Source organism: Eumetopias jubatus, unplaced genomic scaffold (genome assembly GCF_037043125.1).
Source record: "Eumetopias jubatus isolate StellerSeaLion01/CBP00866 unplaced genomic scaffold, mEumJub1_p1.0 scaffold_1, whole genome shotgun sequence".
Lineage (NCBI taxonomy): Eukaryota > Metazoa > Chordata > Mammalia > Carnivora > Otariidae > Eumetopias > Eumetopias jubatus.
Window position 1 is genome coordinate 162881493 of NW_028274807.1, and position 23376 is coordinate 162904868.

The 23376-nt window shown below is 44.6% G+C and overlaps 1 non-coding gene across 2 annotated transcripts in view; it reads left to right on the forward strand.

The window, feature by feature from the left end:
* LOC114207602 (uncharacterized) overlaps window positions 1–20503 on the forward strand; it is a 78363-nt gene extending 57860 nt beyond the window's left edge. Inside the window, exons 4-6 of one of the 2 annotated variants that reach the window (XR_015769096.1) lie at window positions 15116–15153; window positions 15444–15472; window positions 19974–20503. This is a non-coding gene — a transcript (uncharacterized LOC114207602). The remainder of the gene's footprint in view (window positions 1–15115; window positions 15154–15443; window positions 15473–19973) is intronic. The other variant, XR_015769095.1, reaches the window with a different exon arrangement.
* The last annotated feature ends 2873 nt before the right edge of the window (window positions 20504–23376 follow it).

Below are 23376 nucleotides of genomic sequence, written 5' to 3' on the forward strand. Positions count from 1 at the left end.
TCTGACTGTTTTTAAGATGTTTTTCTTTGTTTTTAGTTTTCATAATTTAATTGTGTTGTGTCTTATTGTGGATTTCTTTGGATTTATCTTATTTGAGATTCACTAAGCTTCTTAAATCTACAGCTTACTTTTGTTGCCAAACTTGTGAAATTTTCAACTGTTATTTCTTTTCTTTCCTTCTTACTTTATTTAGGTATAACTGATATAGAAAAAAAACTGCACATAATTAATGCATATAATTTGGTGAGTTTGGGCATATATATATATATATACACTTGCGTTACCATCACCACAACCAAGGTAATAAACATATTGATCACTTCTAAAAATTTCCTTGTGTCTCTTTTTTGTTGATTTGTTTGTTTACTTGTTTGTTTTGTGGTAAGAACACTTAACATGAGATCTACCCTCTTAACAAATTTTTAACTGCACCATTGTGCACCCTCATTTCTTCTAGTGCTTTTTCAGCCCCATGCTCTTGCTCCTCCCCTTCTGGAACTCTGATGACACAAATGTTAGATCTTTTGTTATAGTCCCACAGATCCCTAATGTTCTGTCCTCTTTTCTTTTCCTGCTTATTTTCTGTTGTTCAAATTGGCTAATTTCTATTGTTCTATCTATCTTCCAATTCACTGATTCTTTCCTCTGTCCCCTCCATTCTCTGCTGAGTCCATCTTCTGAGCTTTTTATTTAGGTTATTTTATTGTATTTAGGATTACATTTCTAAAATTTCTATTTAGTTCTCCTTTATATCCTCTATTGCTTTGTCGAGGTTTTCTATTTATTTCAGTTATTTTGAGTTTCTTCATAATTGCTTGTTGAAGCATTTTTAGCGATGGCTGTTTTAAGATCTTTGTCAGATAATTTTAACATCACCATCATCTTGGTGGTGTTGGCATCCAATTGGTTTTTTATTCATTCAATTTGAAATCATCCTGGTTCTTGGTGTAATGAGTAATCCTATTGAAACCTGGATATTTTCATATTATTTAAACCTTCTGTTTAGCTGGGTTTCTTTGACACCATTTCCACAGGAGAAGGTAGAGGGGAGCACATCCTCATTACTGACAGTAAAAGCTAGTAGTCCAGGTTTCCCACTCAGCCTCCATTGAAATCCAAGGGGGGAGGTTCCTCATTACTGCTGGGTTGAGATGAGAGGCCTGGCTCCCCATGTGGTCTCTATTGACACTTTGTGGCGGTAGCTTCATTACCTCTAGGAGATGATGAAAGCCTTGACTCTCTACTAGACCTCCTCTGACACCACCCCAGTGGGGAGTGGGAGGAATACCTTATTAGTCCCAGATGGAGGTAGAATTCTAGGCTCCCTACTGCAGTGGCGGCAGGGAGGTATTAATGGCCAGCAGAGATGAAAATACCAGATCCCTGCTTGGCCTTCTCTGACCACCCCAGCAGGGATGTTGGGATGCCTTGTTACAGCCTCACACATGTCAAAAATGTAGCTCCCTTTTACCCTTTTCTGGTATGGTTTCTATGATGTTTAACTAGGGTAGAGCAGTTATTGTCTAAAAATTTTCTGTCTTGCTAAACTGCCCTCTTCCTGGTCATTGCACTAGAGAGAGCAGGCTTTTGTTGCGGCTTTTTTTGTTTTTCCCCATTGGTGTTCCCAAGTCACCAGCTTCTTCTGTCTAAGTCTCTTTCTAGGACATTTTGATTCCTGTCTGAGCTTGGGCTGTCTGTGCCCACGTTGCATGGGGCTGTTTTTGTTGTTGTTGTTGTTGTTTTAGGATTTTATTTATTTGTCAGAGAGAGAGCACGCACAAGCAGGGGGAGTGGCAGGCAGAGGGAGAAGCAGGCTCCCCGCTGAGCAGGGACCCTGATGTGAGACTTGATCCCAGGACCCTGGAATCATGAACTGAGCCAAAGGCAGACACTTAACATACTGAGCCACCCAGGCGTCCCTGTGTGGGGCTGTTGTAGCAGCACTGTGAGGCCCCCTGGAAGACTGCATGGGTGCTGTCTGCCCCAACGGGCCTCCTGAACATGGACAGAGACAACCATGGTTTACAGACAGGAACACAACATGGATAAAGGGGGGTGGGGGGTAAGGGGGAGTCATTTGTACTTTCTTCAGGTGTGTTTTTGGTGTTTAAATAATGATTTTCTTCATCATGTGTCCAACTTTTATTATTTCTTTTGCTGTTGTAATTATGAAGAGTTCACAGCCATTATAGGAAAAATGAGAAACTAATGTTGAGGAAAAAGAAGTTAACCTAAATCCCACCACCAGAGAGAAGAACTATTAACTTTTTGGTGCATGTCATTGCCATCTTTTATTCTGAATATGTATACACACATGCATAAGTATATGTATATCTGTTTCTAAAATCAAATAGAATAACATTAAATGTAGTTTTATTCAGTTTTATACTTTAAAGTAATTTCTTTTTTTATCCTTTATTTTTATTTTTTTATTATGTTATGTTAGTCACCATAAGTAATTTCAAACTAACAAAAAGTTGCAAGAATAGTACAAGGAATTCCCATATCCCCTTCGTCCAGATTCACTAAGTGTCTCCATGTTGCCCCACTTCTTCATCCTTTTCTTTCTTTCTTCCAGTCTCTTTACTCTTTACTCCTAAATATTTCAGTATTTATTTTCTAAGAACAAGGGCATTTATTTGCATAACCACAGGACAATTAGCATTATTACAATCGTGTTATCTAATCAATAAGCCATTGTTCAAATATTGCCAATTGTCCCAATAATATTTGTTTAGCTTTTTTTTTTTCTGGTCCAGTATTCATTCTGAAATCATATACTATATTTAGTTTTCACGTCACTTTAGTTTCCTTTAATCTGGAACCATTCCTCAGCCTTTATTTGTCTTTCTTGACTTTAAAGTTTTTAAGGAGTACAGGCCAGGTGTTTCCAAAATGTACCTCCATCTGGGTTTTTCTGATCTTTCCTCCTGATCATACTCAGGTAATGCCTTTTAACAAGAATTCCACTGATGTGATGTTGTGTCCTCTGTTCATTTTATCAAGAGGCACTTGAGGGGCACCTGGGTGGCTCAGTTGTTAGGTGTCTACCTTCGGCTCAGGTCATGATCCCAGAGTCCTGGGATCGAGCCCCGCATCAGGCTCCCTGCTAGGCAGGAAGCCTGCTTCTCCCTCTCCCTCTCCCTCTCCCTCTGCTTGTGTTCCCTCTCTCGCTGTGTCTCTCTCTGTCAATTAAATAAATAAAAATCTTTTTTTTTTTTTTAAAAAAGAGGGACTTGATATTAGTTTGTTCTGTTTTGGTAATATTAACTTTTATCCCTTGGTGAAAATGGTGTGTTCCAGGTTTCTCCCCTGTAAAGTTACTATTTCCTCCTTTGTATTAGTAGATAATTTGTGGAGTGATACTTTGAGATTATATAAATATCCTCTACCTCATCAAATATTCACCCATAACTTTTAGCATCCATTGGGTGAATCACTTGTTACTGTGGTGGTTGCAGAAAGATTCTTTTCTCATTTCAATAATCTATTCTACATGTATTAGTTGGCATTCTATTTTAAGGATGTGGTTTCTCTTTATGCATTTTTTTCACTAAAAAATTTTAATGCCTATTGCAATATCACAATGCAGTTCTGGTACTAACCACCTAGAGTTCTCACAGACTCCACAGATTAAGGGCACAGGCTCCAACAAGACTGTCCTCACTTCACATGCCCTCCACACTTTGGGGGACCCCAAGTCACTCACTATTTTGACCAACAAGTTGCAAATTTGGGAGGTTCACATGACCCCCTCAGGTTTGATGATTTTCTGGGATGATTCACAGACTTCAGGAAAGTGTTATACTTACGATTATAATTGTATTATGAAGGATATAGATTAGGACCAGCCAAATAAAGTGACACATAGGGTGAGATTTTAGAGCATTTCTTCCCTACAAGTCTTTGAATGTTACCTGCCTGGTGCCAGGTGTTACGCTGAGGTAGGTGATGGAGGCACAAGTCAGACCATTGGTCTGAACATTATATATAACATTGGGTGACAGTGTTGTGGAGAATGAGGCTGTGCACTGAAGTTTGTACCTTGTCCTGTGGGCCAGGAGGGAGCAGAGTCTGTGAAAGGAAGTTGAGCAGGGCAGTGACAGGATCATAGCTATGTGACCTAATTAGATTTCTGCACATATGGAGGATGGATTGCAAAGGAGAGGAGGCTCAGAGACTGCCAGAGGTTTTTAGAGAAAAGGCAGGAGATGATGAAGAAGAGTACAATCTAAGGTGGGAGCCATGGGCATGCACAGCAGGGATGGGTCAAGGTGAGGAGAGGTGCTCTAGGGGAGGCCTCAAGGAGACCACACTCGGGTGTGTGAGGTCTCTTGCCTAGCCCCGGAGCCCTCTGATTATCAGCTTTCTCATTGGCATCTGTCTTAGAGTCCCGTGTGCCTCCTCGTCCCATTTTACCTGGTTGTGAATTTCCCCAAACAGGATAAACCCAAAGAAATCTGCACAAAGACACATTGTAATTAGACTTTCTGAAAACCAAAGACAAAAATCTGGAAACTAGGTCAGATGCAGTATAGCTGATTTACAGAGTTAATAATAACTCCACAAGTGTGCACAGAGCAGGAAACTCTTCATTAATGTGCTATTTTTGCAAGGTTTTTGGTATCAAAGTTATGCTGGTTTCATAAAAGGAACTTGGAAGCTTTCCTTTTTTTCTCTCTGCACTGAAATGCTTTAAATAGCATTGAAGTTATCGTTTCTCTAAAGATGTGGTTGAACTCACTGATGGGCCTGGTGATTTCTTTTTTTTTTTTCTTTTTGCATCTTTATTAAGATGTTCTCATGAAACTGTCACTACAGTCAACACGGCCTTAGATCTTACCCAAGTGATTTGTCCTAGATCGACATATCAGGTGGGTGACATCCCCCAAAATTTCCTTGTGCCCCTTTGCAGTCCACCCCTCCTCCACTCTTGTCCCCAGGCAACACTGACCTGCTTCCTCCTATTATAGATTAGTTTGCATGTTCTAGAATTATATAAATGGAATCAAACAGTATGGACTCTTTCTCTGTTTGGCTTCCGTCGTTCAGCCTACTTATTTTGAAACACACCCATGTTGTGTGTATCAGTAGTTCATTTTTATTGCCGAATAAAATCCATTGTATGAATATACCACCATCTGTCTTATACATTGATCAGTTGAGTCACATTTGAGTTGTTTCCAGTTGGGGGCTATTATAAATACAGGTGCTCTAAAATTCATATACAAGTCTTTATATGGCATATGTTACTTAGGAGTGGAAATATTGGGCCACATGATGGGTATATATTTAACTTTTTAAGAAACTGCCAAACTGTTCCCAAGTGGTTCCATTTTACATTCCCACCAGCAGTGTACAAGAGTTGCAGTTGCTCTGTATCCTCACCAACACTGGGTACAAGCCAGTCCTATGAGTCTTTGAGTGGTGGCGATTTGACAACTTTCTCAATTTCTTTTCTTTATCTTAGGCTTGGGTTGCCTAGACAAAAGAGGTGGAGGTGTAACTAAGGTACTGATGTTTCACTGCATGTTAGGGATGGTGAGTACAGATTGAGGGAAAACTGGAAGGGAAACAGGGAAGGAGAAAAAAAGCGAACTCAAGGTGGTGCATTGCTGAGCTAGTCACAGGTACACAAGAAAACACAGTAGATCACTCAGCCATGTAATGTCTCTAGAGAAGCCATATGGAACTGGAACATCTTGGAAGAGTATATGGTTAAGGAAGGGAGAGGAATTTATCCACCGATGGTTTTCCATCTCCTGTCTTTCTTGGTCCAAATTCACCCCATGGAGCCTTAACTCCCCTGAATGTGTTGTGTAGCCCCTTTGGACAGCTGCTGGGGAAACCAGATCTGACACCCCAGAGCATAGTGTGGACACCCCAGGGCACAGTGCTTCACCTGAATCTAAGAAACAAGAGACTCTGGGCATCCAGTCAGGTTGGACCAGGACATCGGAGCCATGTGCATCTTGCTGTGGAGGGTGAGGGGATGCCATGCTGAAGCCCAGACGGGACTCTGTGGGAGGCTGAGCCCATAGCAGTTAGGAGATGAACTGGCGGTGGAGCCAGAGCTCCATTAAGCAAGCAAATGAGGCTGGGGTGGTGGCACATCCAATGGAGTGGAGAAAACCTGAAGAGAACCATAAGCTGGGTTGGGTACAATATTCTGAGACAGGTTACATCTTAGCACCTCTGATCTTTGACACAGCCCTGGGATGTAGGCAGGGAGTCATAGCCCTGCATTTCAGATGAAGAAAGTTGGGTCTTACCTAAGTGGTTTGCCCAGGATCATACATCAAATGGGTGACACACTTGGGCCTCTGTTTAGACCCAGTGCTCTATCCATGTGCTATGCAGATGCCAGATATTCTCAGATATCTGTGTCTGGTTTGGAGCACCTTCCAGAAGTCAGAGAAGCACATCTCAAATCTTCTGTTGGTTCTTTTTTTCAGCCAGTTTGGGCAAGTAAAGCAGCAGGAGGTCCAGATAATGAGGCTGCCATGGGAAGGAGGTTGAAGACTTTGGGGGTTTAGTCCTACTTTCTGTGACCTTAGGCTAATAATTGTTCCCCCTGGACCTCTGTTCACTCAGTCAGAACATTTGGTTAGAGTGTATGCACTGTGTGCCATACACTGTGCTGATTGTGGGGTATATCAAAATGAGTACAATGGTCCCTGTCCTAATGAAATTTCTAATCCTGACCCTCCCCTATATTCATGCCTCCTGTCAAATAGTAGAGTCTCTTTCTCCTTTCCCTTGAATATGGGATGAATAGAGAAATATTGGTCTGGCCAATGAGTATAACTTCTTACTCTGTGACTTCAGCACCACCATATGAAGAAGGTCTAAGCTAACCTGAAGAATGATGAGAGATATAGGATTGGCCATCCCTATCCACCCAGCTGACAGTCAGTCCCCAAAAGCAGAGTCAGCCTGCTGGCCTGCTGTTAACCATAGACACGTTAGAGATCCAGTTAATACCAGAAGAACTGCCTAACTGAGCCCAGCCTATATTACCAACCCACAGAATTGTAAGCTAAATGTAGTTTTGTTATACAACATCAGCTAAGCAATACAACATGTAAAATGCTTAGCACAGTCATCACAGTTTAATTAATGGAGATGGTGATGATGATGATGATGATGATAGTAATGATGATGACAGTATCCATGCTTAGGCCACTGTTGGGAATAGAAGAAAAGGTGGTTTCATGACTTTTTCCCTAAAGGAGCTCATGGCATGACATTATTCACAAGAAGAAAAGGCCACAAACAATGACTTCCAACCAACTCCCACTCATTTATTCTTCAAAATCTTGATCAATCATGAAGACCTCAAGCCCCTGCTAAGGAGGTTTGACTTCACGTCCACCATGAAGATCCACCGACAGGTTCTAAGCTGGGAATACGGAATAAGGGCTATTTTGGAAAGATCCTGCAGTGAGCAGGAAGGGTCAGGGAAACAGATGGCTTGAGGGAGGAAGAAGACCAATGTCAGCCTCCTCCTTACATCTTTCACAGCACCTTTAGAATAACTCTGACTCATAGCACCCATGACCCTTAGAATAACTCTGCAGGGCCTGGTGCGACTGGCCCTCCATCTTCTTGAATCTTTTTTCCTCATTCTCACTCTGCTGCACGCACTGGTTTCTCTTAGTCCCTTAGACATGCCCTGACTTGTCTCTCCTCAGTGCCTTTGCACATGCTGTTCTGTTGTCTTCCCTTCTTTCCTGTGTCACTTGGGCTCATCCTTCAAATTTCTGCAACTCACATGTCTCTGAATTCTTAATCTAAACCAGGTTACCCTAAAATACCCACCAAAAACCCCATGCTTTTCTTCTGTGGCAGCTGCCATGGTTTATATTTGCATATGTAATATAGGAGTGATGATTTGATGGGTATCTAGCTCCTCCACCAGACTATGAGCTCTGCTGGGTCTGTCTTCCTCATTGTTATGCCCAGAGCCTGGCCCAGTGCCTGGTGTATACCAGACATGAACAAAATGGATGTAAAATGAATGGATGCCCTTGAGTGAAAACCCTTTGGGGCAGAATATCCATGCTCACTTAGAATCTCTCTGTCCTGAAATGACAAGAGGGAAAGAAGAGAGAAAGAGACCACAATCCTTAGACCTCTTCCTTAGGGAAAAATTGGTCTTGCCCTGGAAGTGTCAATCAGGACTCCCAGCTCCAGTTTTATAGCCAGAGGATGCATTTAATCCAGACAATAAATAATCCATCCCACCAGTCCTGGTGGCTGAGCGGAAAGTCCTTAAGGAGAGACTAACACTGATGTGGAACATTGAGTTCCCCAACCTCAAGGACACAGAATTCTCCTTCAGGGTTTTAATCATCTATTTGAACAAGGAATGCTTCCCCAAGCCTCGCTTCATAAACAAGTCTGTGATCAGAGGCAAATAAACAGCCCCTGTGTGGACATCTGATGTCTGGAAGATTTCATCTGGGCAGCAGAGAGACTTCACAGAGAAATACACAGAGCTAAAAGCAAGGAAAACCTTTGTGGCCTTAGTCTATTGTTCCCAAATAGGGCAATCACTGACATCTCTGCCCTTCCTTTTCCAGAATTCCTCTTTGCAATTGGAGCTCCTGGCTTACATATAAATTTGTTTTGTAGTTTTATGTGTCCCTATCTTTCCATTTCTCCCACTAGACCATAAGTTGCATGAGGGCAAAGGGCAAGGATAGATCTCATTCATCCATTGTTTCCTCACCCATAACTCAGTGCTTGGCACAGAGCTGGCTCCATAAATGTTTGTTGGATTGGATAAGGAACAGGGAAAGGTTGAGTTACAAGTGGGATGGAGAGACAGCAAACAGTCTGAGGATGGGCTCACATATACTTTCTGTAGTTAGAAGACTAGTAGAGAAATGGAGTGGAGGCTGATGAGATTGGGAGTCTCTGGATCAAGCCATGCCTGAAGCCTTGACCATCAGTGGAGTTTTCACTCATTTGTGCCAGAATATTCCCTTTATTGATTAACCCATGTCCACACAAAGACTTTATATAAACACTCATAACATCTGTATTCATAATAGTTAAAAACTGGAAACAGCCTAAATGTCCATCAGCAGGTGAATGAATAAATAATTGAGATATAGCCATATAACAAATTCATACAACAGAATACTACTCAGCAGCCCAGCAATAAAAGGAGTGAACTACTGATACATACAACAATATTAGGTGAATCTCATAAACATTATGCTGAGCAAAAGCCAGATTCAAAAGACTACATGCTATGTGATTCTATTAAGGAATTTCTAGGTTGACTTAACAAAACTATGGTGAAATGATTCAGATTAGTTGCCTTTGGTGAAGTGGGAATTGACCAGAAAGGGAAGTGAAGGAACTTTCTGAGGAGCTGTAAATATTTTATATCTTGATCTGGGTGTTAGTTACATGATGTACTCATATATAAAAGCTGTACATTTAAAATGTATGCATTTTGGGGCACCTGGGTGGCATAGTCGGTTAAGCACCCAACTTTTGGTTTCAGCTCAGGTCATGATCTCAGGGTCATGGAATTGAGCCCCACGTTGGACTCCAAGCTTAGTGTGGAGTCTGCTTAAGATTCTCTCTCCCTCTCCCTCTGCCCCTCCTGTTCATGCTCTCTCTCTCTCTCTCAAATAAATAAATAAATCTTTAAAAAATACTAATAAAATAAAATGTATGCATTTTATTGTATGTAAATTACACCTTAATTTTTTTTTTTTAAGCATTGGAGTAGATTCTCTCTGAAGTCCTTCTAATTCTCTTGAGTTCAGGATTCTGGAGTAATTGTTCCCCATTTCTGAGTTCCTTTGGTGTCCTGTAGCTAGATGACATTAGGATAGGAATCCAGAGATCTGGGCACTGGCCAGGCAGAGGTGTAGGAGAGCAGAAACTGAGTAAAGCAGAGGAAGACAGCTGGTGGCCAGAAGAAGAAGCAGAGACACAAAGAGAAGGGAGAGAGGGAGGTAAAGAGAAAAGAGAGACAGACAAAGGATTACAAAGAGAGACTGTGAAAAGAGCATGGAGACGGAGAAGCAGAGAGTGAGAGAGAGAGAAACGCACAGATAGTCACAGAAAGAGTGACAGAAGGAGACTAAGAGAGACAGAGAAAGATAAAGAGCTAGAAAACCAGAAAGAGGGTGGGGGGAGAGGAAGAGAGAGAGAGAGAGAGAGAGAAAGGGAGGAGAAGAGAGAGGAAGAGAGACACAGAGAGAGAGATAAGGAAAAGAACTTACATTACTGTATGTGGCTCCAGCAAGGTAGCCATTTTGCCTTTTGCCAGATTTCACCACTCACTTGGCACATCCGTGTAGGGACCATTGGATACCACACTTGTCCTTGAATCTCTCCAACCTCCAGCTGTGCTTGCTTCCAATAAAGACTTGCTTCCTTTGTGCTGACTTCTTTGTGCAGCCCTGAAAGTCCCCGCAAACCTGTGTGGTTATTCTTTCTTTGTGTGCCATCCTCACCCCAAGGACGGGAGTATCTGGAGGGCCAGGCACCTGCCATCATCAGGCTCATCCTCCAATCTTCCACACCTGTGCCCAGCAGGCAAGGGTCAACTGGGCAAGTTGACACATCAGTTCATTTTTCCTACCAGGAAGTATTCAAGGATGTTGCAATATTCTTACACCTCTCAGTTGTGTTTGGGACAGTGGCCCCAGCCCCTGGGCCAACCCATCAAGTCCCTGTTGTAGGGCTGGGAGGAACCGGTGGGGGCACTGTCTGCCCCCACTGGGGAGTTGTGCTGTTATACAGGACAGAAGGAGTGGTGAAATCAGGAAGCCCAGATCAGAAAGCACGGGAGTGCCAGCCAAAGCGTATGGGTCCTAAATGGGAAGATCAATCACACAGTGGGCCCAGAAGCATTCAGAAAGTGGAGCTTGCTTGGGCAAGAGGTACAGGGCTAAGACTGAATTAAGCAAAGGTGTAGGAGGGTCTCTTGGGGCTGGTGTGCTGGAAAGACCTGTGGGTGGGCATGGTGTGTGTCTGTTACACAATTTCCCAGTGGCCATTGAACTTGGGCCGAGCAACCAAGACCAAGATCATCCTTCCTCCCCCTTCCTTCCAGGCAGCCAGAAAGCCCAGGGTCTCAGCTGAGTGGATTAACTACTAAATCATCACATAAGAAGCCCAATTTAAGACTTAAGGGATGGCACCAAGTGTGGATTTTGCTAGAACTTCTCTCATCCGCTGCCAAGACAACTTCTTTTGAGGACAGCCCTAACCACATGTTGGCCATGCCTCAGTTTGGTGTCCAGGATGGCTGTGCCCACAGCCTCTTCTATGGACTGACACTTGCCTGACAGCATAGCCCTGAGATCTGGGATTTTCCATCTTTTTGTTCCCAGATGGCCCCATCTGAGGCCCTAGACCTTTAGGAATGTGTTTTGCCTGGGTCCCAGGGGTGACACTAATGAGTTCTGAGTTCTCTTCCGTTCTCTCTGGCTGGGATGTGGTTCTGAGTGTGGGTGGAGGAATTCTTGAGTGTGGTTCTTGTTTGCATCTTTGGAAATCCTCTGGCAGGAAGAGAGGCCAGGACTTGGTGTCTGTTCTAACAGGAGCTGCATTGGGGATTCTAGTTGACAGGGAAGTGGATCTTTGAAGAACTGGGGAGGAAGCAGAACTGGTTTTTATTTCTCCTCCCACACCTACTTTTGTTTCATGCCATTGCACTGCCTGTTTCAGGGATAAAAATCTTATTTTTGAACAGGTTTCTGGTCTACCACTCATTCACTGTGTGACCTGGGGTCACTCACTTGCCATCTCTGTGCCTCGAATACCTCACCAGGCTGTGCTTCTTCCAACTTAGTGATTCAAGGCTTCTCTGAGCTCCAAACCTGCCGGTCTTCTGAAAAAAACATCACTTTTTTCCTCACTTTGCAAAAACAAAGGACAAAAGCCAATATGCAACTGGTTATGTCTTTTCCCCAACAGTGAGCATGGTTTCTCAGCAGGCAGAATTAGCATGATGGTCTCCCAGCTGTAGAGAAGAAATGCAGTACCAAGCTTGAAAGGGATTTGCAAACTGAAATGAGTGATGCAAATATTTACACCAATATCTGCCCCAGACCTCTCCCAGGTACCACATGCTATACCCTATTTTTTTGTTGTTGTTTTGTTTTTGCTCTGTGTGTGTGTTTGTTGGTGTGTGTGTTTGGTGTGTATGTATTGGTGTGGCTGTGTGTTGTGTGTGTGTACATGTGACTGGCATATGCATGTATTGGTATGACTGTGTGTCATGTGTGTGTCTGCATGTGGAGTCAGTGAGTTATTGCATATAAAGCCCTGGGCCTAGAACATAGTAAATTCTCAATAAATGTGAGTCATTATGAAAGCTTGGAACTTCTGGGGTTTTTTTTTTTACCTTATTTTCTTTATCAAGTCGTAAGATTCAGTAAAGAGCACAGATCTTAGCTGTAGACCTTGATGGGTTTTTGCATGTGTGTACATGCATGTAACCACCACCCAGATCAAGATATGGGGCATGTCCTGCTCCTAGCAGCTTCCCTGAAGCATCAGTATCTCCACTCTTCTGACTTCTATCATCGTAGATTGGTTGTCTGTGGTTTCAGACTTCACATAAATGGCGCCATACAGTATACACCTTCCATGTCTGGCTTCTTCGGTTCAGCATATTGCCTAGAAGAATCCATGTTGTGTTTAGCAGCAGCTTTTTTCTTTTAACTTCCAGTGTGGCATGGCATTGTTCAAACTTACCACAATGTGCTCCTCCATTCTCCTGTTGATGGCCATTTGGCTGGTCGCCAGTTTGGGCTATCATGAGTAAAGCTATGCAAACAAGACTTTAGTGCACATAAGCACTGATTTCAGTTGAGTATCTACCCAGAAGAGAACTTCCCTGGGTCATAGGGCATATGCATCTTTGGTTTTAGAAGATGTTGCCAGTTTTCTGAAGTGGTTTTAAGTTACGATCCAAACAGCAGTAATTAAGATTTCCATTTGCTTCATATCCATCTACAACCTTGCTGTCACAGTTGGTTTCTCCAGAGGCAGATGCTGTGATGGAGTCTGGGTTGCAATGTATCTGTTAGGGGTCAGCACCTGTGAAGAGAAAGGGGAGGCGCAAAATTGGGCAGAGGGAGAAGCTGATCTGTGATGCAGGCCAACAGAGCCAACAGAGCCCCAGTCAACCCAGCAGGAAGCCCTGGGGTGAGCACTGTGGAAACAGAACACCTAGAACCCTGCCTCACTCGGTCCCCGGATGTGGACTGCCCCAGGAGGACCTTAGCCCCAGGCAAGGTGGCTCTCCAGAGCAGGGGAAGGTGTTGAAGGAGCTGCCAGCTACCTGCTGACGACATTCCCCGTGGCTGGTCCCCAAGCCTTCCCTTGAAGAGAGATCTCTCTGATCCAGCACATACATACTGGCCATTGAATGGGCGATGTCATAGTATCCAACTGAGATTTCAGTCAGCATTTCCATAACTCATGATACTTTTGCTCTTGTTGGCCATTTGAAAATCTTTTGTGCAGTGCCTATGCAAGTTTTTGCCCATTAAAAAAAATGTGATGTTTATCTTTTTCTTTTTTTTTTAAAGATTTATTTATTTATTCTGAGGGAGAGAAAAAGAGAGTACGCACTCAAGCGCAGGGTGGGGAGGGGCAGAGGGAGAGGGAAAAAGAATCTTAAGCAGACTCCTTGCTGAGCGCTGAGCCTAACTTGGGCTTCGATCTCATTACCCTGAGATCACGACCCAACAGAAACCTAGAGTCTGATGCCTAGCTAATTGTGCCACCCAGGCACCCCTATCTTTTTATTATTAATTTGTAAAAGTTCTTTATATATTCCAGGTATGAGTTATTTTTCATAGATGTACTGCAAACGTCTTCTCTCAACCTGCTTTGTTTAGGAAATTTTTTCCTATCCCAGGGTCATGAAGCTATTCTATTTTTTTCTAGGTTTATCATTTTACTTTATTTTTTTTTTGAGATTTTATTTATTTATTTGAAAGAGAGAGAGCGGCAGAGGGAGAAGTGGGTCTCAATCCCAGGACCCTGGGATCATGACCTGAGCTGAAGGCAGATGCTTAACTGGCTGAGCCACCCAGGTGCCCCTTTACTTTAGATCTACAATCCATCTCAAATTAACATTCATATATGGTATGAGGTATGTTTTTTTCCCATATGGAAATCCAGTTGAGCTAATACTATTTACTAAAAGGATCACCTTTCCCCCACTGAATTATAGTGCATCTTTACTGTAAATCAGCTAATAGAATATGTGTTGGTGTCTTTTGGGGCTCCTTATTCTGGCCCTTTTGACAGGACTATGCTATACCACAGTGTCTTACCTTCCGTGGATTTATAAAAACTCTTGACATTTGGTAGTGTTAAGTCCTCCAACTTTTTTCTTTTCTGAGATTGGCCTTGCCTATTCTAAGTTCTTTGAATCTCTATGTAAATTTTATTTTATTTTATTTTTAAAGTGAGAAAGAGAGAAAATGAGCAGGAGGAGGAGAAGAGCGAGAAGGAGAAGCAGGCTCCCCGCTGAGCAGAGAGCGCAATGCGGGGCTCGATCCCAGGACCCTGGGATCATGACCTGAGCCGAAGGCACACGCTTAACTGAGCTACCCAGGCGCCCCTCCATATAAATTTTAAAATCAACGTGCCAGTTTCCTCAAAAATATCTGCTGGGATATTGATCTACATTGGGTCTACATTGAATATGCAAATCTATTTTGGGAGAACTGACATCTTACTATTAAATTGGCCAATCGGGGACTATGGTATGGTTCTCCACTTGGGCCTTCTTCAGTTTCTCTGCAGTGTTTTGTAGTATTTAGCATAGAGATCTTGTACCTCTTTCATTAGGTTTATTCATAAATATTTGATGATTTTTAGTATTATTATAAATTATATTTAAAGTTTTTCATTTTCTGGTTGTTGCTAGTATATAGAAATTCAATTGATTGTTGTATGTTGATTATGCTCAGCAGTCTTGCTGAATCTACTCATTCATTTTAATAGTTTGCAGATTATTTGGATTTTTCCATATACAGTATTATCATCTGAAATAATGACAGTTTATGTTTCCTTTCCAATCCTTATTTGTTTTACTGTTATTTTTCTTGCCTTATAGAAACGCCTGAGTCCCATCCGACAATGCTGGTTAGAAATGTGAGTGGTGGACATCCTTTTCTTGGTCCTATCCTTAGGAGAAAAGTGTTCAATATTTCACCATTAATTATGATGTTAGCTCTGTGTGTGTGCGCATGCATGTGTGTGTGTGTGTGTGTGTGTGTGTGTGTGTGTGTGTGTGTGTCTATCAGTCTCTGTGTATGTCTGTATGTTCGGCAGATTCCCTTTATCAGATTGAGGAAGTTCTGTTTGATACTCTTTTCTGAGAGTTTTTATCATGAACAGGCATCGAATTTTAACAAATATTTTTCTGCATCTATTGGTTTTAGCTCACATCTACAGCTGCAGCTCTCAAAAGGTGAGAAATGGTTTGTGACTGGTGTCAGGCCAGAGGTTTCTGAGGGAGTTGGGCCCTCATGGGGGCCAGATGAGATGATTGCAGGAGGGCAGGAATGTGAGGTACCCCAAAGACACAAGTCAGTGACACCTGCAGTCACCCATCTCAGCCCTCATGGATTCCTGCTCTGCTCATTCCCCGCAAGCACTTGGGATCTGTTTTCTGAATGGAAACCAGACACTTTTAGGCAACCCTGTGCCAGGCATTATGTTAGGCATCATGGGGCAACACTTGACACAGGTACTCCAGGGCCCTCAGGGGTCACCATGTGTCATGTCTTCATGCAGCTCTTACAAGGAACCAGATTTGGGCAAAAACCAGAAAAGCCTGTGTCTCTCTCCTTTACTCCCACAGCATGCCCCCTGCCAGGGACCAAAGGCTCTTGGGAGCAGCTGGACTGTGTACAAACAGGGAAGGAACAGTGGAAAATGCATCCAATGGTCCCCACCCTCACCATTTCATCCCCTGCCTAGTTGTCTTGTGGATACTTGGCTTTCCCAGTGCGGTCTGGGAAGACTTAGAAAGTTTCCTTCCAGAGCCCCAGGAAGCCAAGAACGGGAGCTGCCCCAGGCCATTTCTGTCCCTGGGTCTCCTTTCAAAGGATTTCTGGATAGATGAGAGAGATTGTGGTTTGTGGGCAGTCAGGAGAGAAGGCCTATCGTTTCAGATTTCTGGCTTGGCTCAAAGATTCAAACTCTAATTCCCAGACTAGACGCCTCAATCCACTGGGAGTAAAGGCCGTCTGTTCAAAGAATGGCCACCATAGTTGTTGCTTCCACTGCCTTTGCTCAGATACCCTTACCTGCTTTCCGTAGCAGGTCTCTGCCCCAGCCAGACTAGTGTGGAAATTAGGAAGTTTGGGTTACAAATGACAGAAACAGATGACAAACTAGCCCACCCCTCAAAAGAGAGGAAGTTTATAAGTTCACAGATCTAAAAAGTCTGGAGGGAAAATCCAGTTACTCAAACATTGTCATCAGGAATGTGACTCTCTCCATCTTTGGCTCTGGTTTCTCCTGCATGGGCTTTATTCTCAGGCAAGTTCTTCCTTTACAATGGCAAAGATCTGGCATACATCCTCCCAGCTTGGTAGCTACAGTGGAAATACAGCACTCCTTTTCCACAGATGAGGCAAAAATACCAGGAAAGGCTCTCATTGGCTTAGGTTAATTCACACATCCATATTGAGAATCAATCCCACTGGAAAGACGTGGTTTGAGATTGTGTGAAGGATGGATCCTGGGAGGAGAAAAGGAAAGGATTTGCAACTAGAATTAAATGTGCCAGGCAGGCAAAATCACTGGGTGCCACCTCCTCCAGCTGCCTGTGCCCATGTCCATGCTTTGTTCACATGTTTCCCTTTCTGGAATGTTGTCTTTCCCAGGCTTACTGTTTCCCTTCCCCTAATCCTCACCTCCCCTGGAAAACTTCCCTGGCCTTCCAGCCCACACAGACCTCCCCCTTGGAATTCCCTGTGTGTCGGTGGTCTATATATTTGATTTTACTTTAAAATGAATATAACTTGAGGTGCCTGGGTGGCTCAGTCGTTAAGCATCTGCCTTTGGCTCAGGTCATGATCCCAGGGTCCTGGGATCGAGCCCACATCGCTCCCTCCTCGGCGGGAAGCCTGCTTCTCCCTCTCCCACTCCCCCTGCTTGTGTTCCCTCTCTCGCTGTGTCCCTCTCTGTCAAATAAAGAAATAAAATCTTTAAAAATAAATAAATTAAATAAATAAATAAATAAATAAAATGAATATAATTTGATTGCTTTCTTCTGATTATATGATAATAATATTTGTTCCCCAGGCAAATCAAAATATAAAGATGAAATCCCATTACCCATAAAGGCTTCTCAGGGGGAGAGACACTGTGCCCGAGTCTGAGGTTTGAGTAGAAATGAGGCAGGAGTGGATGGAGCAGAGCCAGGAGTGTTTCAGGGTAGGGAACCAGCTCATACAAAGACTAAAGAAGTTTGAGGAAGTGAAAGCAGCTCAGCGAGCAGGAATGGAGTGAGAGAGGGTAGGAGAGAAGGTTGGCACGTGAGGGCCATGGCAAGAAGGGTGGCTTTTATTCTGCATGAGATGTGAAGCTCCTGGAGGACTTTAATCAGGGAGGCTGGTGTCTGGGACAGTTCCCTTGGCTATGGAGTGGGGAAGGCAGCAGGACAAGTTTGAAACTTGGAAGGCCGGTGTGGTCACCCAGGCTAGAGATGATGCTTGTTCTGCCCAAGGTAGCCGCTTTGGAGAGAGAGAAAGAAGTGGGTGGATTGGGGTGGGGGGTGAAATGTTGGGCGATATCTACATTTCTGGCTTGAGCAGCTGTGTGGATGGAGTTCATTTACTGCCATGGGAAGATGGGAAGTAAGAGACATTCTCTCTAGATGGACACCCAAAATAGATTTGTACTCAAACGTTACATAAGTTGCATGAATTGCTTTGATTAGTGCTCTTTTCTCAACTGAGCATCTTTTCCATATCAATAATATTTCTTTATAGCATCCTTGGCAATGCCTGTGTACTATTCTATATGATGTACTATAAGTTTTTTAAAGGCCCCCATGGAGGGACACTTAAGTTGTTTCTGGACCGCCCATTTAGAACTTGATTAGCTGTCAACTTACTTTGTTTCTCAAGTCATTTGTCGCTTTATCTCATCTGCAACTTTCCCAGGCCCAGGGGCCGCACCCTCTCTCTGCTTCTTCCTCCGGTGTCTGGTGTTTTGGCCACTAGGTGGTGGTGGTGCATAGTATCTCCTGGTGGTTCCTGACCACCCCAGTCTCCCTGCCGGGAGCTCCAGAAAAAGGCACCCAACCTCCCAACGGGGGCAGTGGCTTCTGAAATGTGGTATCCAAACTGCTGTTGGTGCCTGAGATGGTTTGAGGGGGTGCTGGGACCTACATTACCAAAGCTTATTTCCTTGTTTTTAGGAAAACAGTAGTTTATCCCTCAAATTCGTGATTTCACAGATACCATTATTATTTAGAATAGGGTTAAAAGAAAAAAATTTTTAATTTAACTTAAGTTTTAAATTTAAAGAAAACTCATAGTGCAGGTAGTACACAGATAAGTCATTGGCTTCATTACAAATCATGGGTCTAGTTGTGAAGCGATGATGGATTCATAAAATCTTAGAATAACTGAATTTAAAAGTTTGCACCCTAGAAAACATCAGATCTTAAGCTCTTGGAGCCCTGGAAGTAGAGTCTGTGAGCCGCAGTATCTTTGGTTGGATTTTCAAAAATACCATGGAAAGACAATATTTAATAAGATAATCATACGATCCTTAGAATCCATGAGAACTTAGGATCTGAGCATCTTGGAAAATTAGACATAAGGGATCCTAGGCTCCCAGAGAACAAGTGTGAAGAGGTCTGCCTCAGGTCTCTTCTTGGGCAGAGGGGGAAATTGCAGTCCAGAAAGAGAGACTGAGTGACATGCAGGAAGCCCTGCTGAATGGTGGCCCTCAAGGCTCTGACCCTCTTAACTCCCACCTCTGTCTCACCCTTCCCTGGTGACCATAGATCTTCCTCTGACCCATGATGCTCAGGGCTTCCAACTATGGGGCCCCACCCAGGGATGATTTTCACACCCTCTCTTTCTTTTCTCTTTATCAACACTTACTTATCCAGCCTCCTTCCCAGGAACTCCTTCTCTATGCTAGCTAATCGGATGGGTCCATTCATCCATGCCACCTCAAGGGAGTAATTTATGCAAACACGTGTCCTTTCTCAAAAGTAACGTGTGTTTCCTACAGACTGTGGCAATCTCCAGTGTGGGGCTGATGGTGGAATTTGAAGCAGTATGGCCGGCCAATGAGAACAGTATCTTGAGGGTCTGGTGTCTTTGGGTGTCCTTCAAATCATCACCTACTTAGAGCCTCAATTTTTGCTCTTTATTCCCACCCAAAAATGACGAGACTGGATTTGGGATTGCAGATTGTACACCCAGGGAAAACTCTTGCTGTTATGCCGTTCCAGATCTCAATGTTCAGGGGCCCAACTGGAGATCACACTTTTTAGCTTCTAGAATTCTGAACTTTTATAAATCCTTCCCATCTTTCAAGACTCAGCTCAGGTGTCACTTTCTCTGGGAAAATTTCCAGGATGATTCTCCCCATAGAGCTGAACATCTTTCAAGGGCTTTGTGTTGGTACCCCACATTCGTCTCTCAGCTATATATTCCAAACTGTGTTCACATTAATCCCCATGGAATGATTAATCCCCAATGCCCTTCTAATGTCTTAGAATTATAACCCATACTTTGTCAACTCAAGGGTCCAGAGGGGTCAGTTCAAAATGCTGGGACTGCAGAAAACCACAGGATTTATCAGAGTGATTTCTCTTCACCCCAGCTAGTGAGGCCATCTGGGAATGAGGGCCCAACATTATCAAACTTCATGGTTTTTCTGATAATCTGGATTTTTAATAAAGTTAGAGCATCTTTTTTTTTTTTTTTTTTTTTTAGAGAGAGAGCATGAGAGGGAGGATGGTCAGAAGGAGAAGCAGACTCCCCGCCGAGCAGAGAGCCCTATGTGGGGATCGATCCCGGGACTCCAGGATCATGACCCGAGCTGAAGGCGTCGTCCAACCAACTGAGCCACCCAGGCGCCCTAAAGTTAGAGCATCTTGAACCCACATTATTGAAGGCATGTTGCAGAAGTCAAGTGTGTCAGTTTGAAAGCACGACTCCCAAATTCTTTGACACTCCTTCCATTAAGATGCAAGGTGTAACATAGGCCCTCCTTCCCCTAGAATTTGGACACTTTAGTCGCTTGACCAATAGAGTGTGGCAGAAGTGACCCTGTGCCAATTTCTGGGACACTGGTTCTTGGAACCTAGCGGCCCTGAGGAAATCCAAGCAGCCCGTGAAGAGGCCCTTTGGAGAAGAACCAAGACCCCACCCTCATCCCCAGCTGAGCTGCCCCCAACAGCCATGTGTGTGTCATCTTGGAAATGGGTCTTCCAGTCGAGCGGCCCCAGGGGATACCATGTGGAGCAGAGACCAGCTCTCCACGCCCCCCCACCCCCCCCGACCCCCGGCTCCCAAGCTCAGCTAGAATTGCAGATTCCCGAGCAAAATAAAGAATTGGCTTTTTAAAAAGCTACTAAGTATTGGGGTTGCTTGTTACATAGCAATAAATAACTGGAACATGGAGGGAACTGGGTTCAAGTCCTGGCTCCCTTGGTCACTGACTCTAGGATCTCAAATCTTTTCCCTCCCTGGACTTCAGTTTCCTCATTTAAGAAGTGAAGCTTTGGTGTGCCCTCAAGCATTAGTGAGGACATGCAATCTCTCACATGCAGCTATGCAGACTGCGGAGTAGCATCACCATCTGGGAAAGCAGAGGGCATCATCTAGGGAAGCCAAGATGCTCAGACACTGTGCCCAGCCATTGCGCCCCTGGATCCACATTTGCACGCAGGACAGCTGATTTGTGAGGGCAAGCAACTGGAAATGGCCTAGCCGTCCACAAGTGGGACAAGGGCTCATGAACCACAGTTTATTTAGAGGCTGCCAGTGAATGGATTCGAGCTCTGTGGAGCAGTGCGGGGCAGCCTCGCTAACTCAAGGCTGAGTCAAAAACACAAGGTGCAGAGTGACTCACACAGTGTAGCCTCATTTACATAGTTTGATAACAAGCAAACACCAGGAGAGATGCAGATGTATGTGTGAAAGCAATGTGGAAAGGTTACACTCCAGATTCAGGGGGCGATCTCCTTTGGGAGGGAGGGAGAGAAACGCAATCAGTGAGAGGTAGCCCAGGGGCTCCTACTCTATCTCCTTGTGACCCTTGAAGACGAAGGAGCAGGAGGAAGAGGAGAAACAGCAACACGTTAGAATTTGATAGAGCTGAACAAGGAATCCACGGGCATTTGTTATATTATTTTTTGCACTTTTCTTTGTGTTTGAAATATTCCATAATTTAAAAGAGCAGCATTCACAATGAAGGGTTGAGGCCGATGATGACTGAAGGCTCTTCCAGTTTGAGTCACCCAGAAGCTTATGGCAGTCATAGATGGGGCATCTGTGTCCCCTACTCTGTCCGGCACACGATGGCTCCAGATCACATCTCCCAACCTTAGAACTGAATAACTAGTATGGGATTCTGACCATGGCTACTTCTAGTGTGCGCTACTTCTAGTGTGCGTGCACGTGTGGTGTCTGTGTGTGTGTGTGTGTGTGCGCACGCACGCATGCCCCAGAGAGTTTCCCATCCTCCCACCCACCTCCCAGTCACGAGGCCCCTCTTCCCTCTACATATTCCCTTCCGGGGCTATGCAAGAAGCTGCCCATGTGACAATGCTGGTTCAGTGAACTGAGGAGCCTGGATCCCTGCGTGGTTCCCCTGGCTCCCTTGACTAATTGCTGTGTAACCTTGGGTTTTCGATTCCTCATTTGCAAAGTATGTATGCGGTATGTCCATCATTCTCAAGTTTTCTTCTGGACTCTGGCATCCTCTTAATCTCTGTGCCCTAGACAGCCACCCCCACCAATGAGACACTGATATATAACAACTGTAGCCACTGTTTATTGAGCACCTGATATGTGGTTATCTCATTGAATCCCCACAACAGGCCTCTGATGACTCTGACAGATGAGGAACCTGAAGGTCAGAGAGGCCCTGTAGTTTTACCCCTGGAAATGTAGTGGAGATGCAGTGGAACTGGAGCTTTTAGGAGTAGAGGGAAGAGGGCTGCCTTTGCATTGGCCTCTGCCCACCCAGCCTTCCAGTCACCCTGACCACAGTTCCTCCCACTCAGCCCCCAGGCTCTGGATCCCCACCAATGCCTGAATCCTTCTCCAGAAAGGTTTGGCTGGACAGAACTCTCGCCAGATGGACTTTGGCTGGTCGGGAGTTCTGGGAGCTAGGCCTGGGGAGGCTAGGGGCAACCAGTGGAGGCCCTGAGATCCCACGCACGCCAGACCCCTCAGCACCAGGGCTGCTGACAGTCTGGTCCCAGGGGTAGGAGCACTGGGCAGAAGGGCCTGCATGCTGCACAAGCCGCCTCACCCATCCCCTCCCCTGTAACATGACAGTACAGCTCACATCTGTCAGGCACCAGAAGCCAGCACCCCTGTGGGAGTCTTACCCATAGTAATTAACTGCATCCTCTCAACAGTCCTACCAGATCAGTTCTGTGGTTACCCCCATTTTACAGATGCACAAGCTGAGGCACAGAGAGGTTAGGTAACTTCCTCAAGCCACACAGCCAGGGAACTACAGAGGCAGAATTTAATCCCAGGAATTGTGTCCTGGAGTCTACACCCTAAAGTACATGACACAGCCCTGTCCTCACAGCAGCCGGGCCTGAGAGGCTGGACTCTAACCATCCTCCTGATGTAGATGAAGAAGATGAGGCTGAGAGTTGGCTCAAGGCTCAAGTCTCATTGCGGGTCATGAGTGGAGTCTGGAGCGGAAGCCTGGCTGCTAAGAGGGTATGGGTAGGGAAGGAGGAATTAGAGGCCAGGGGTACTGGGGTAAAGGAGTGGTCCTGTCCTTCTGGGGAGCTCTCCCTCACTGCAGTGCTCCCCAGCCCCTCCTACCTGCCATTCCCCCCTCCCTCCACACAGAATAGGGGGAGCCTGGAAGTGACAGCAAACCTGGCACCAGGTTGAGAAGTCTGCTTTGTAAGACCACTAGCTCCCAGTAGGGTCCTACTGCAACATTCCGGCTCTTGCCTTGTCAGCCACTTTAAGGCAGCATGGCCCAGAAGAGAGAGAACTCAAATCCCAGCCCCACCATTTCCTGGCTGTGTGATCTTGGGCATGTTGCTTGGCCTCTCTGGGCCTTAGTTTCCTCCTTCATGAAGTAGAACGCACCTCTCTTGAGTCATTGGGTCACGGAGGAAGCCTTTTGAGATTGTCA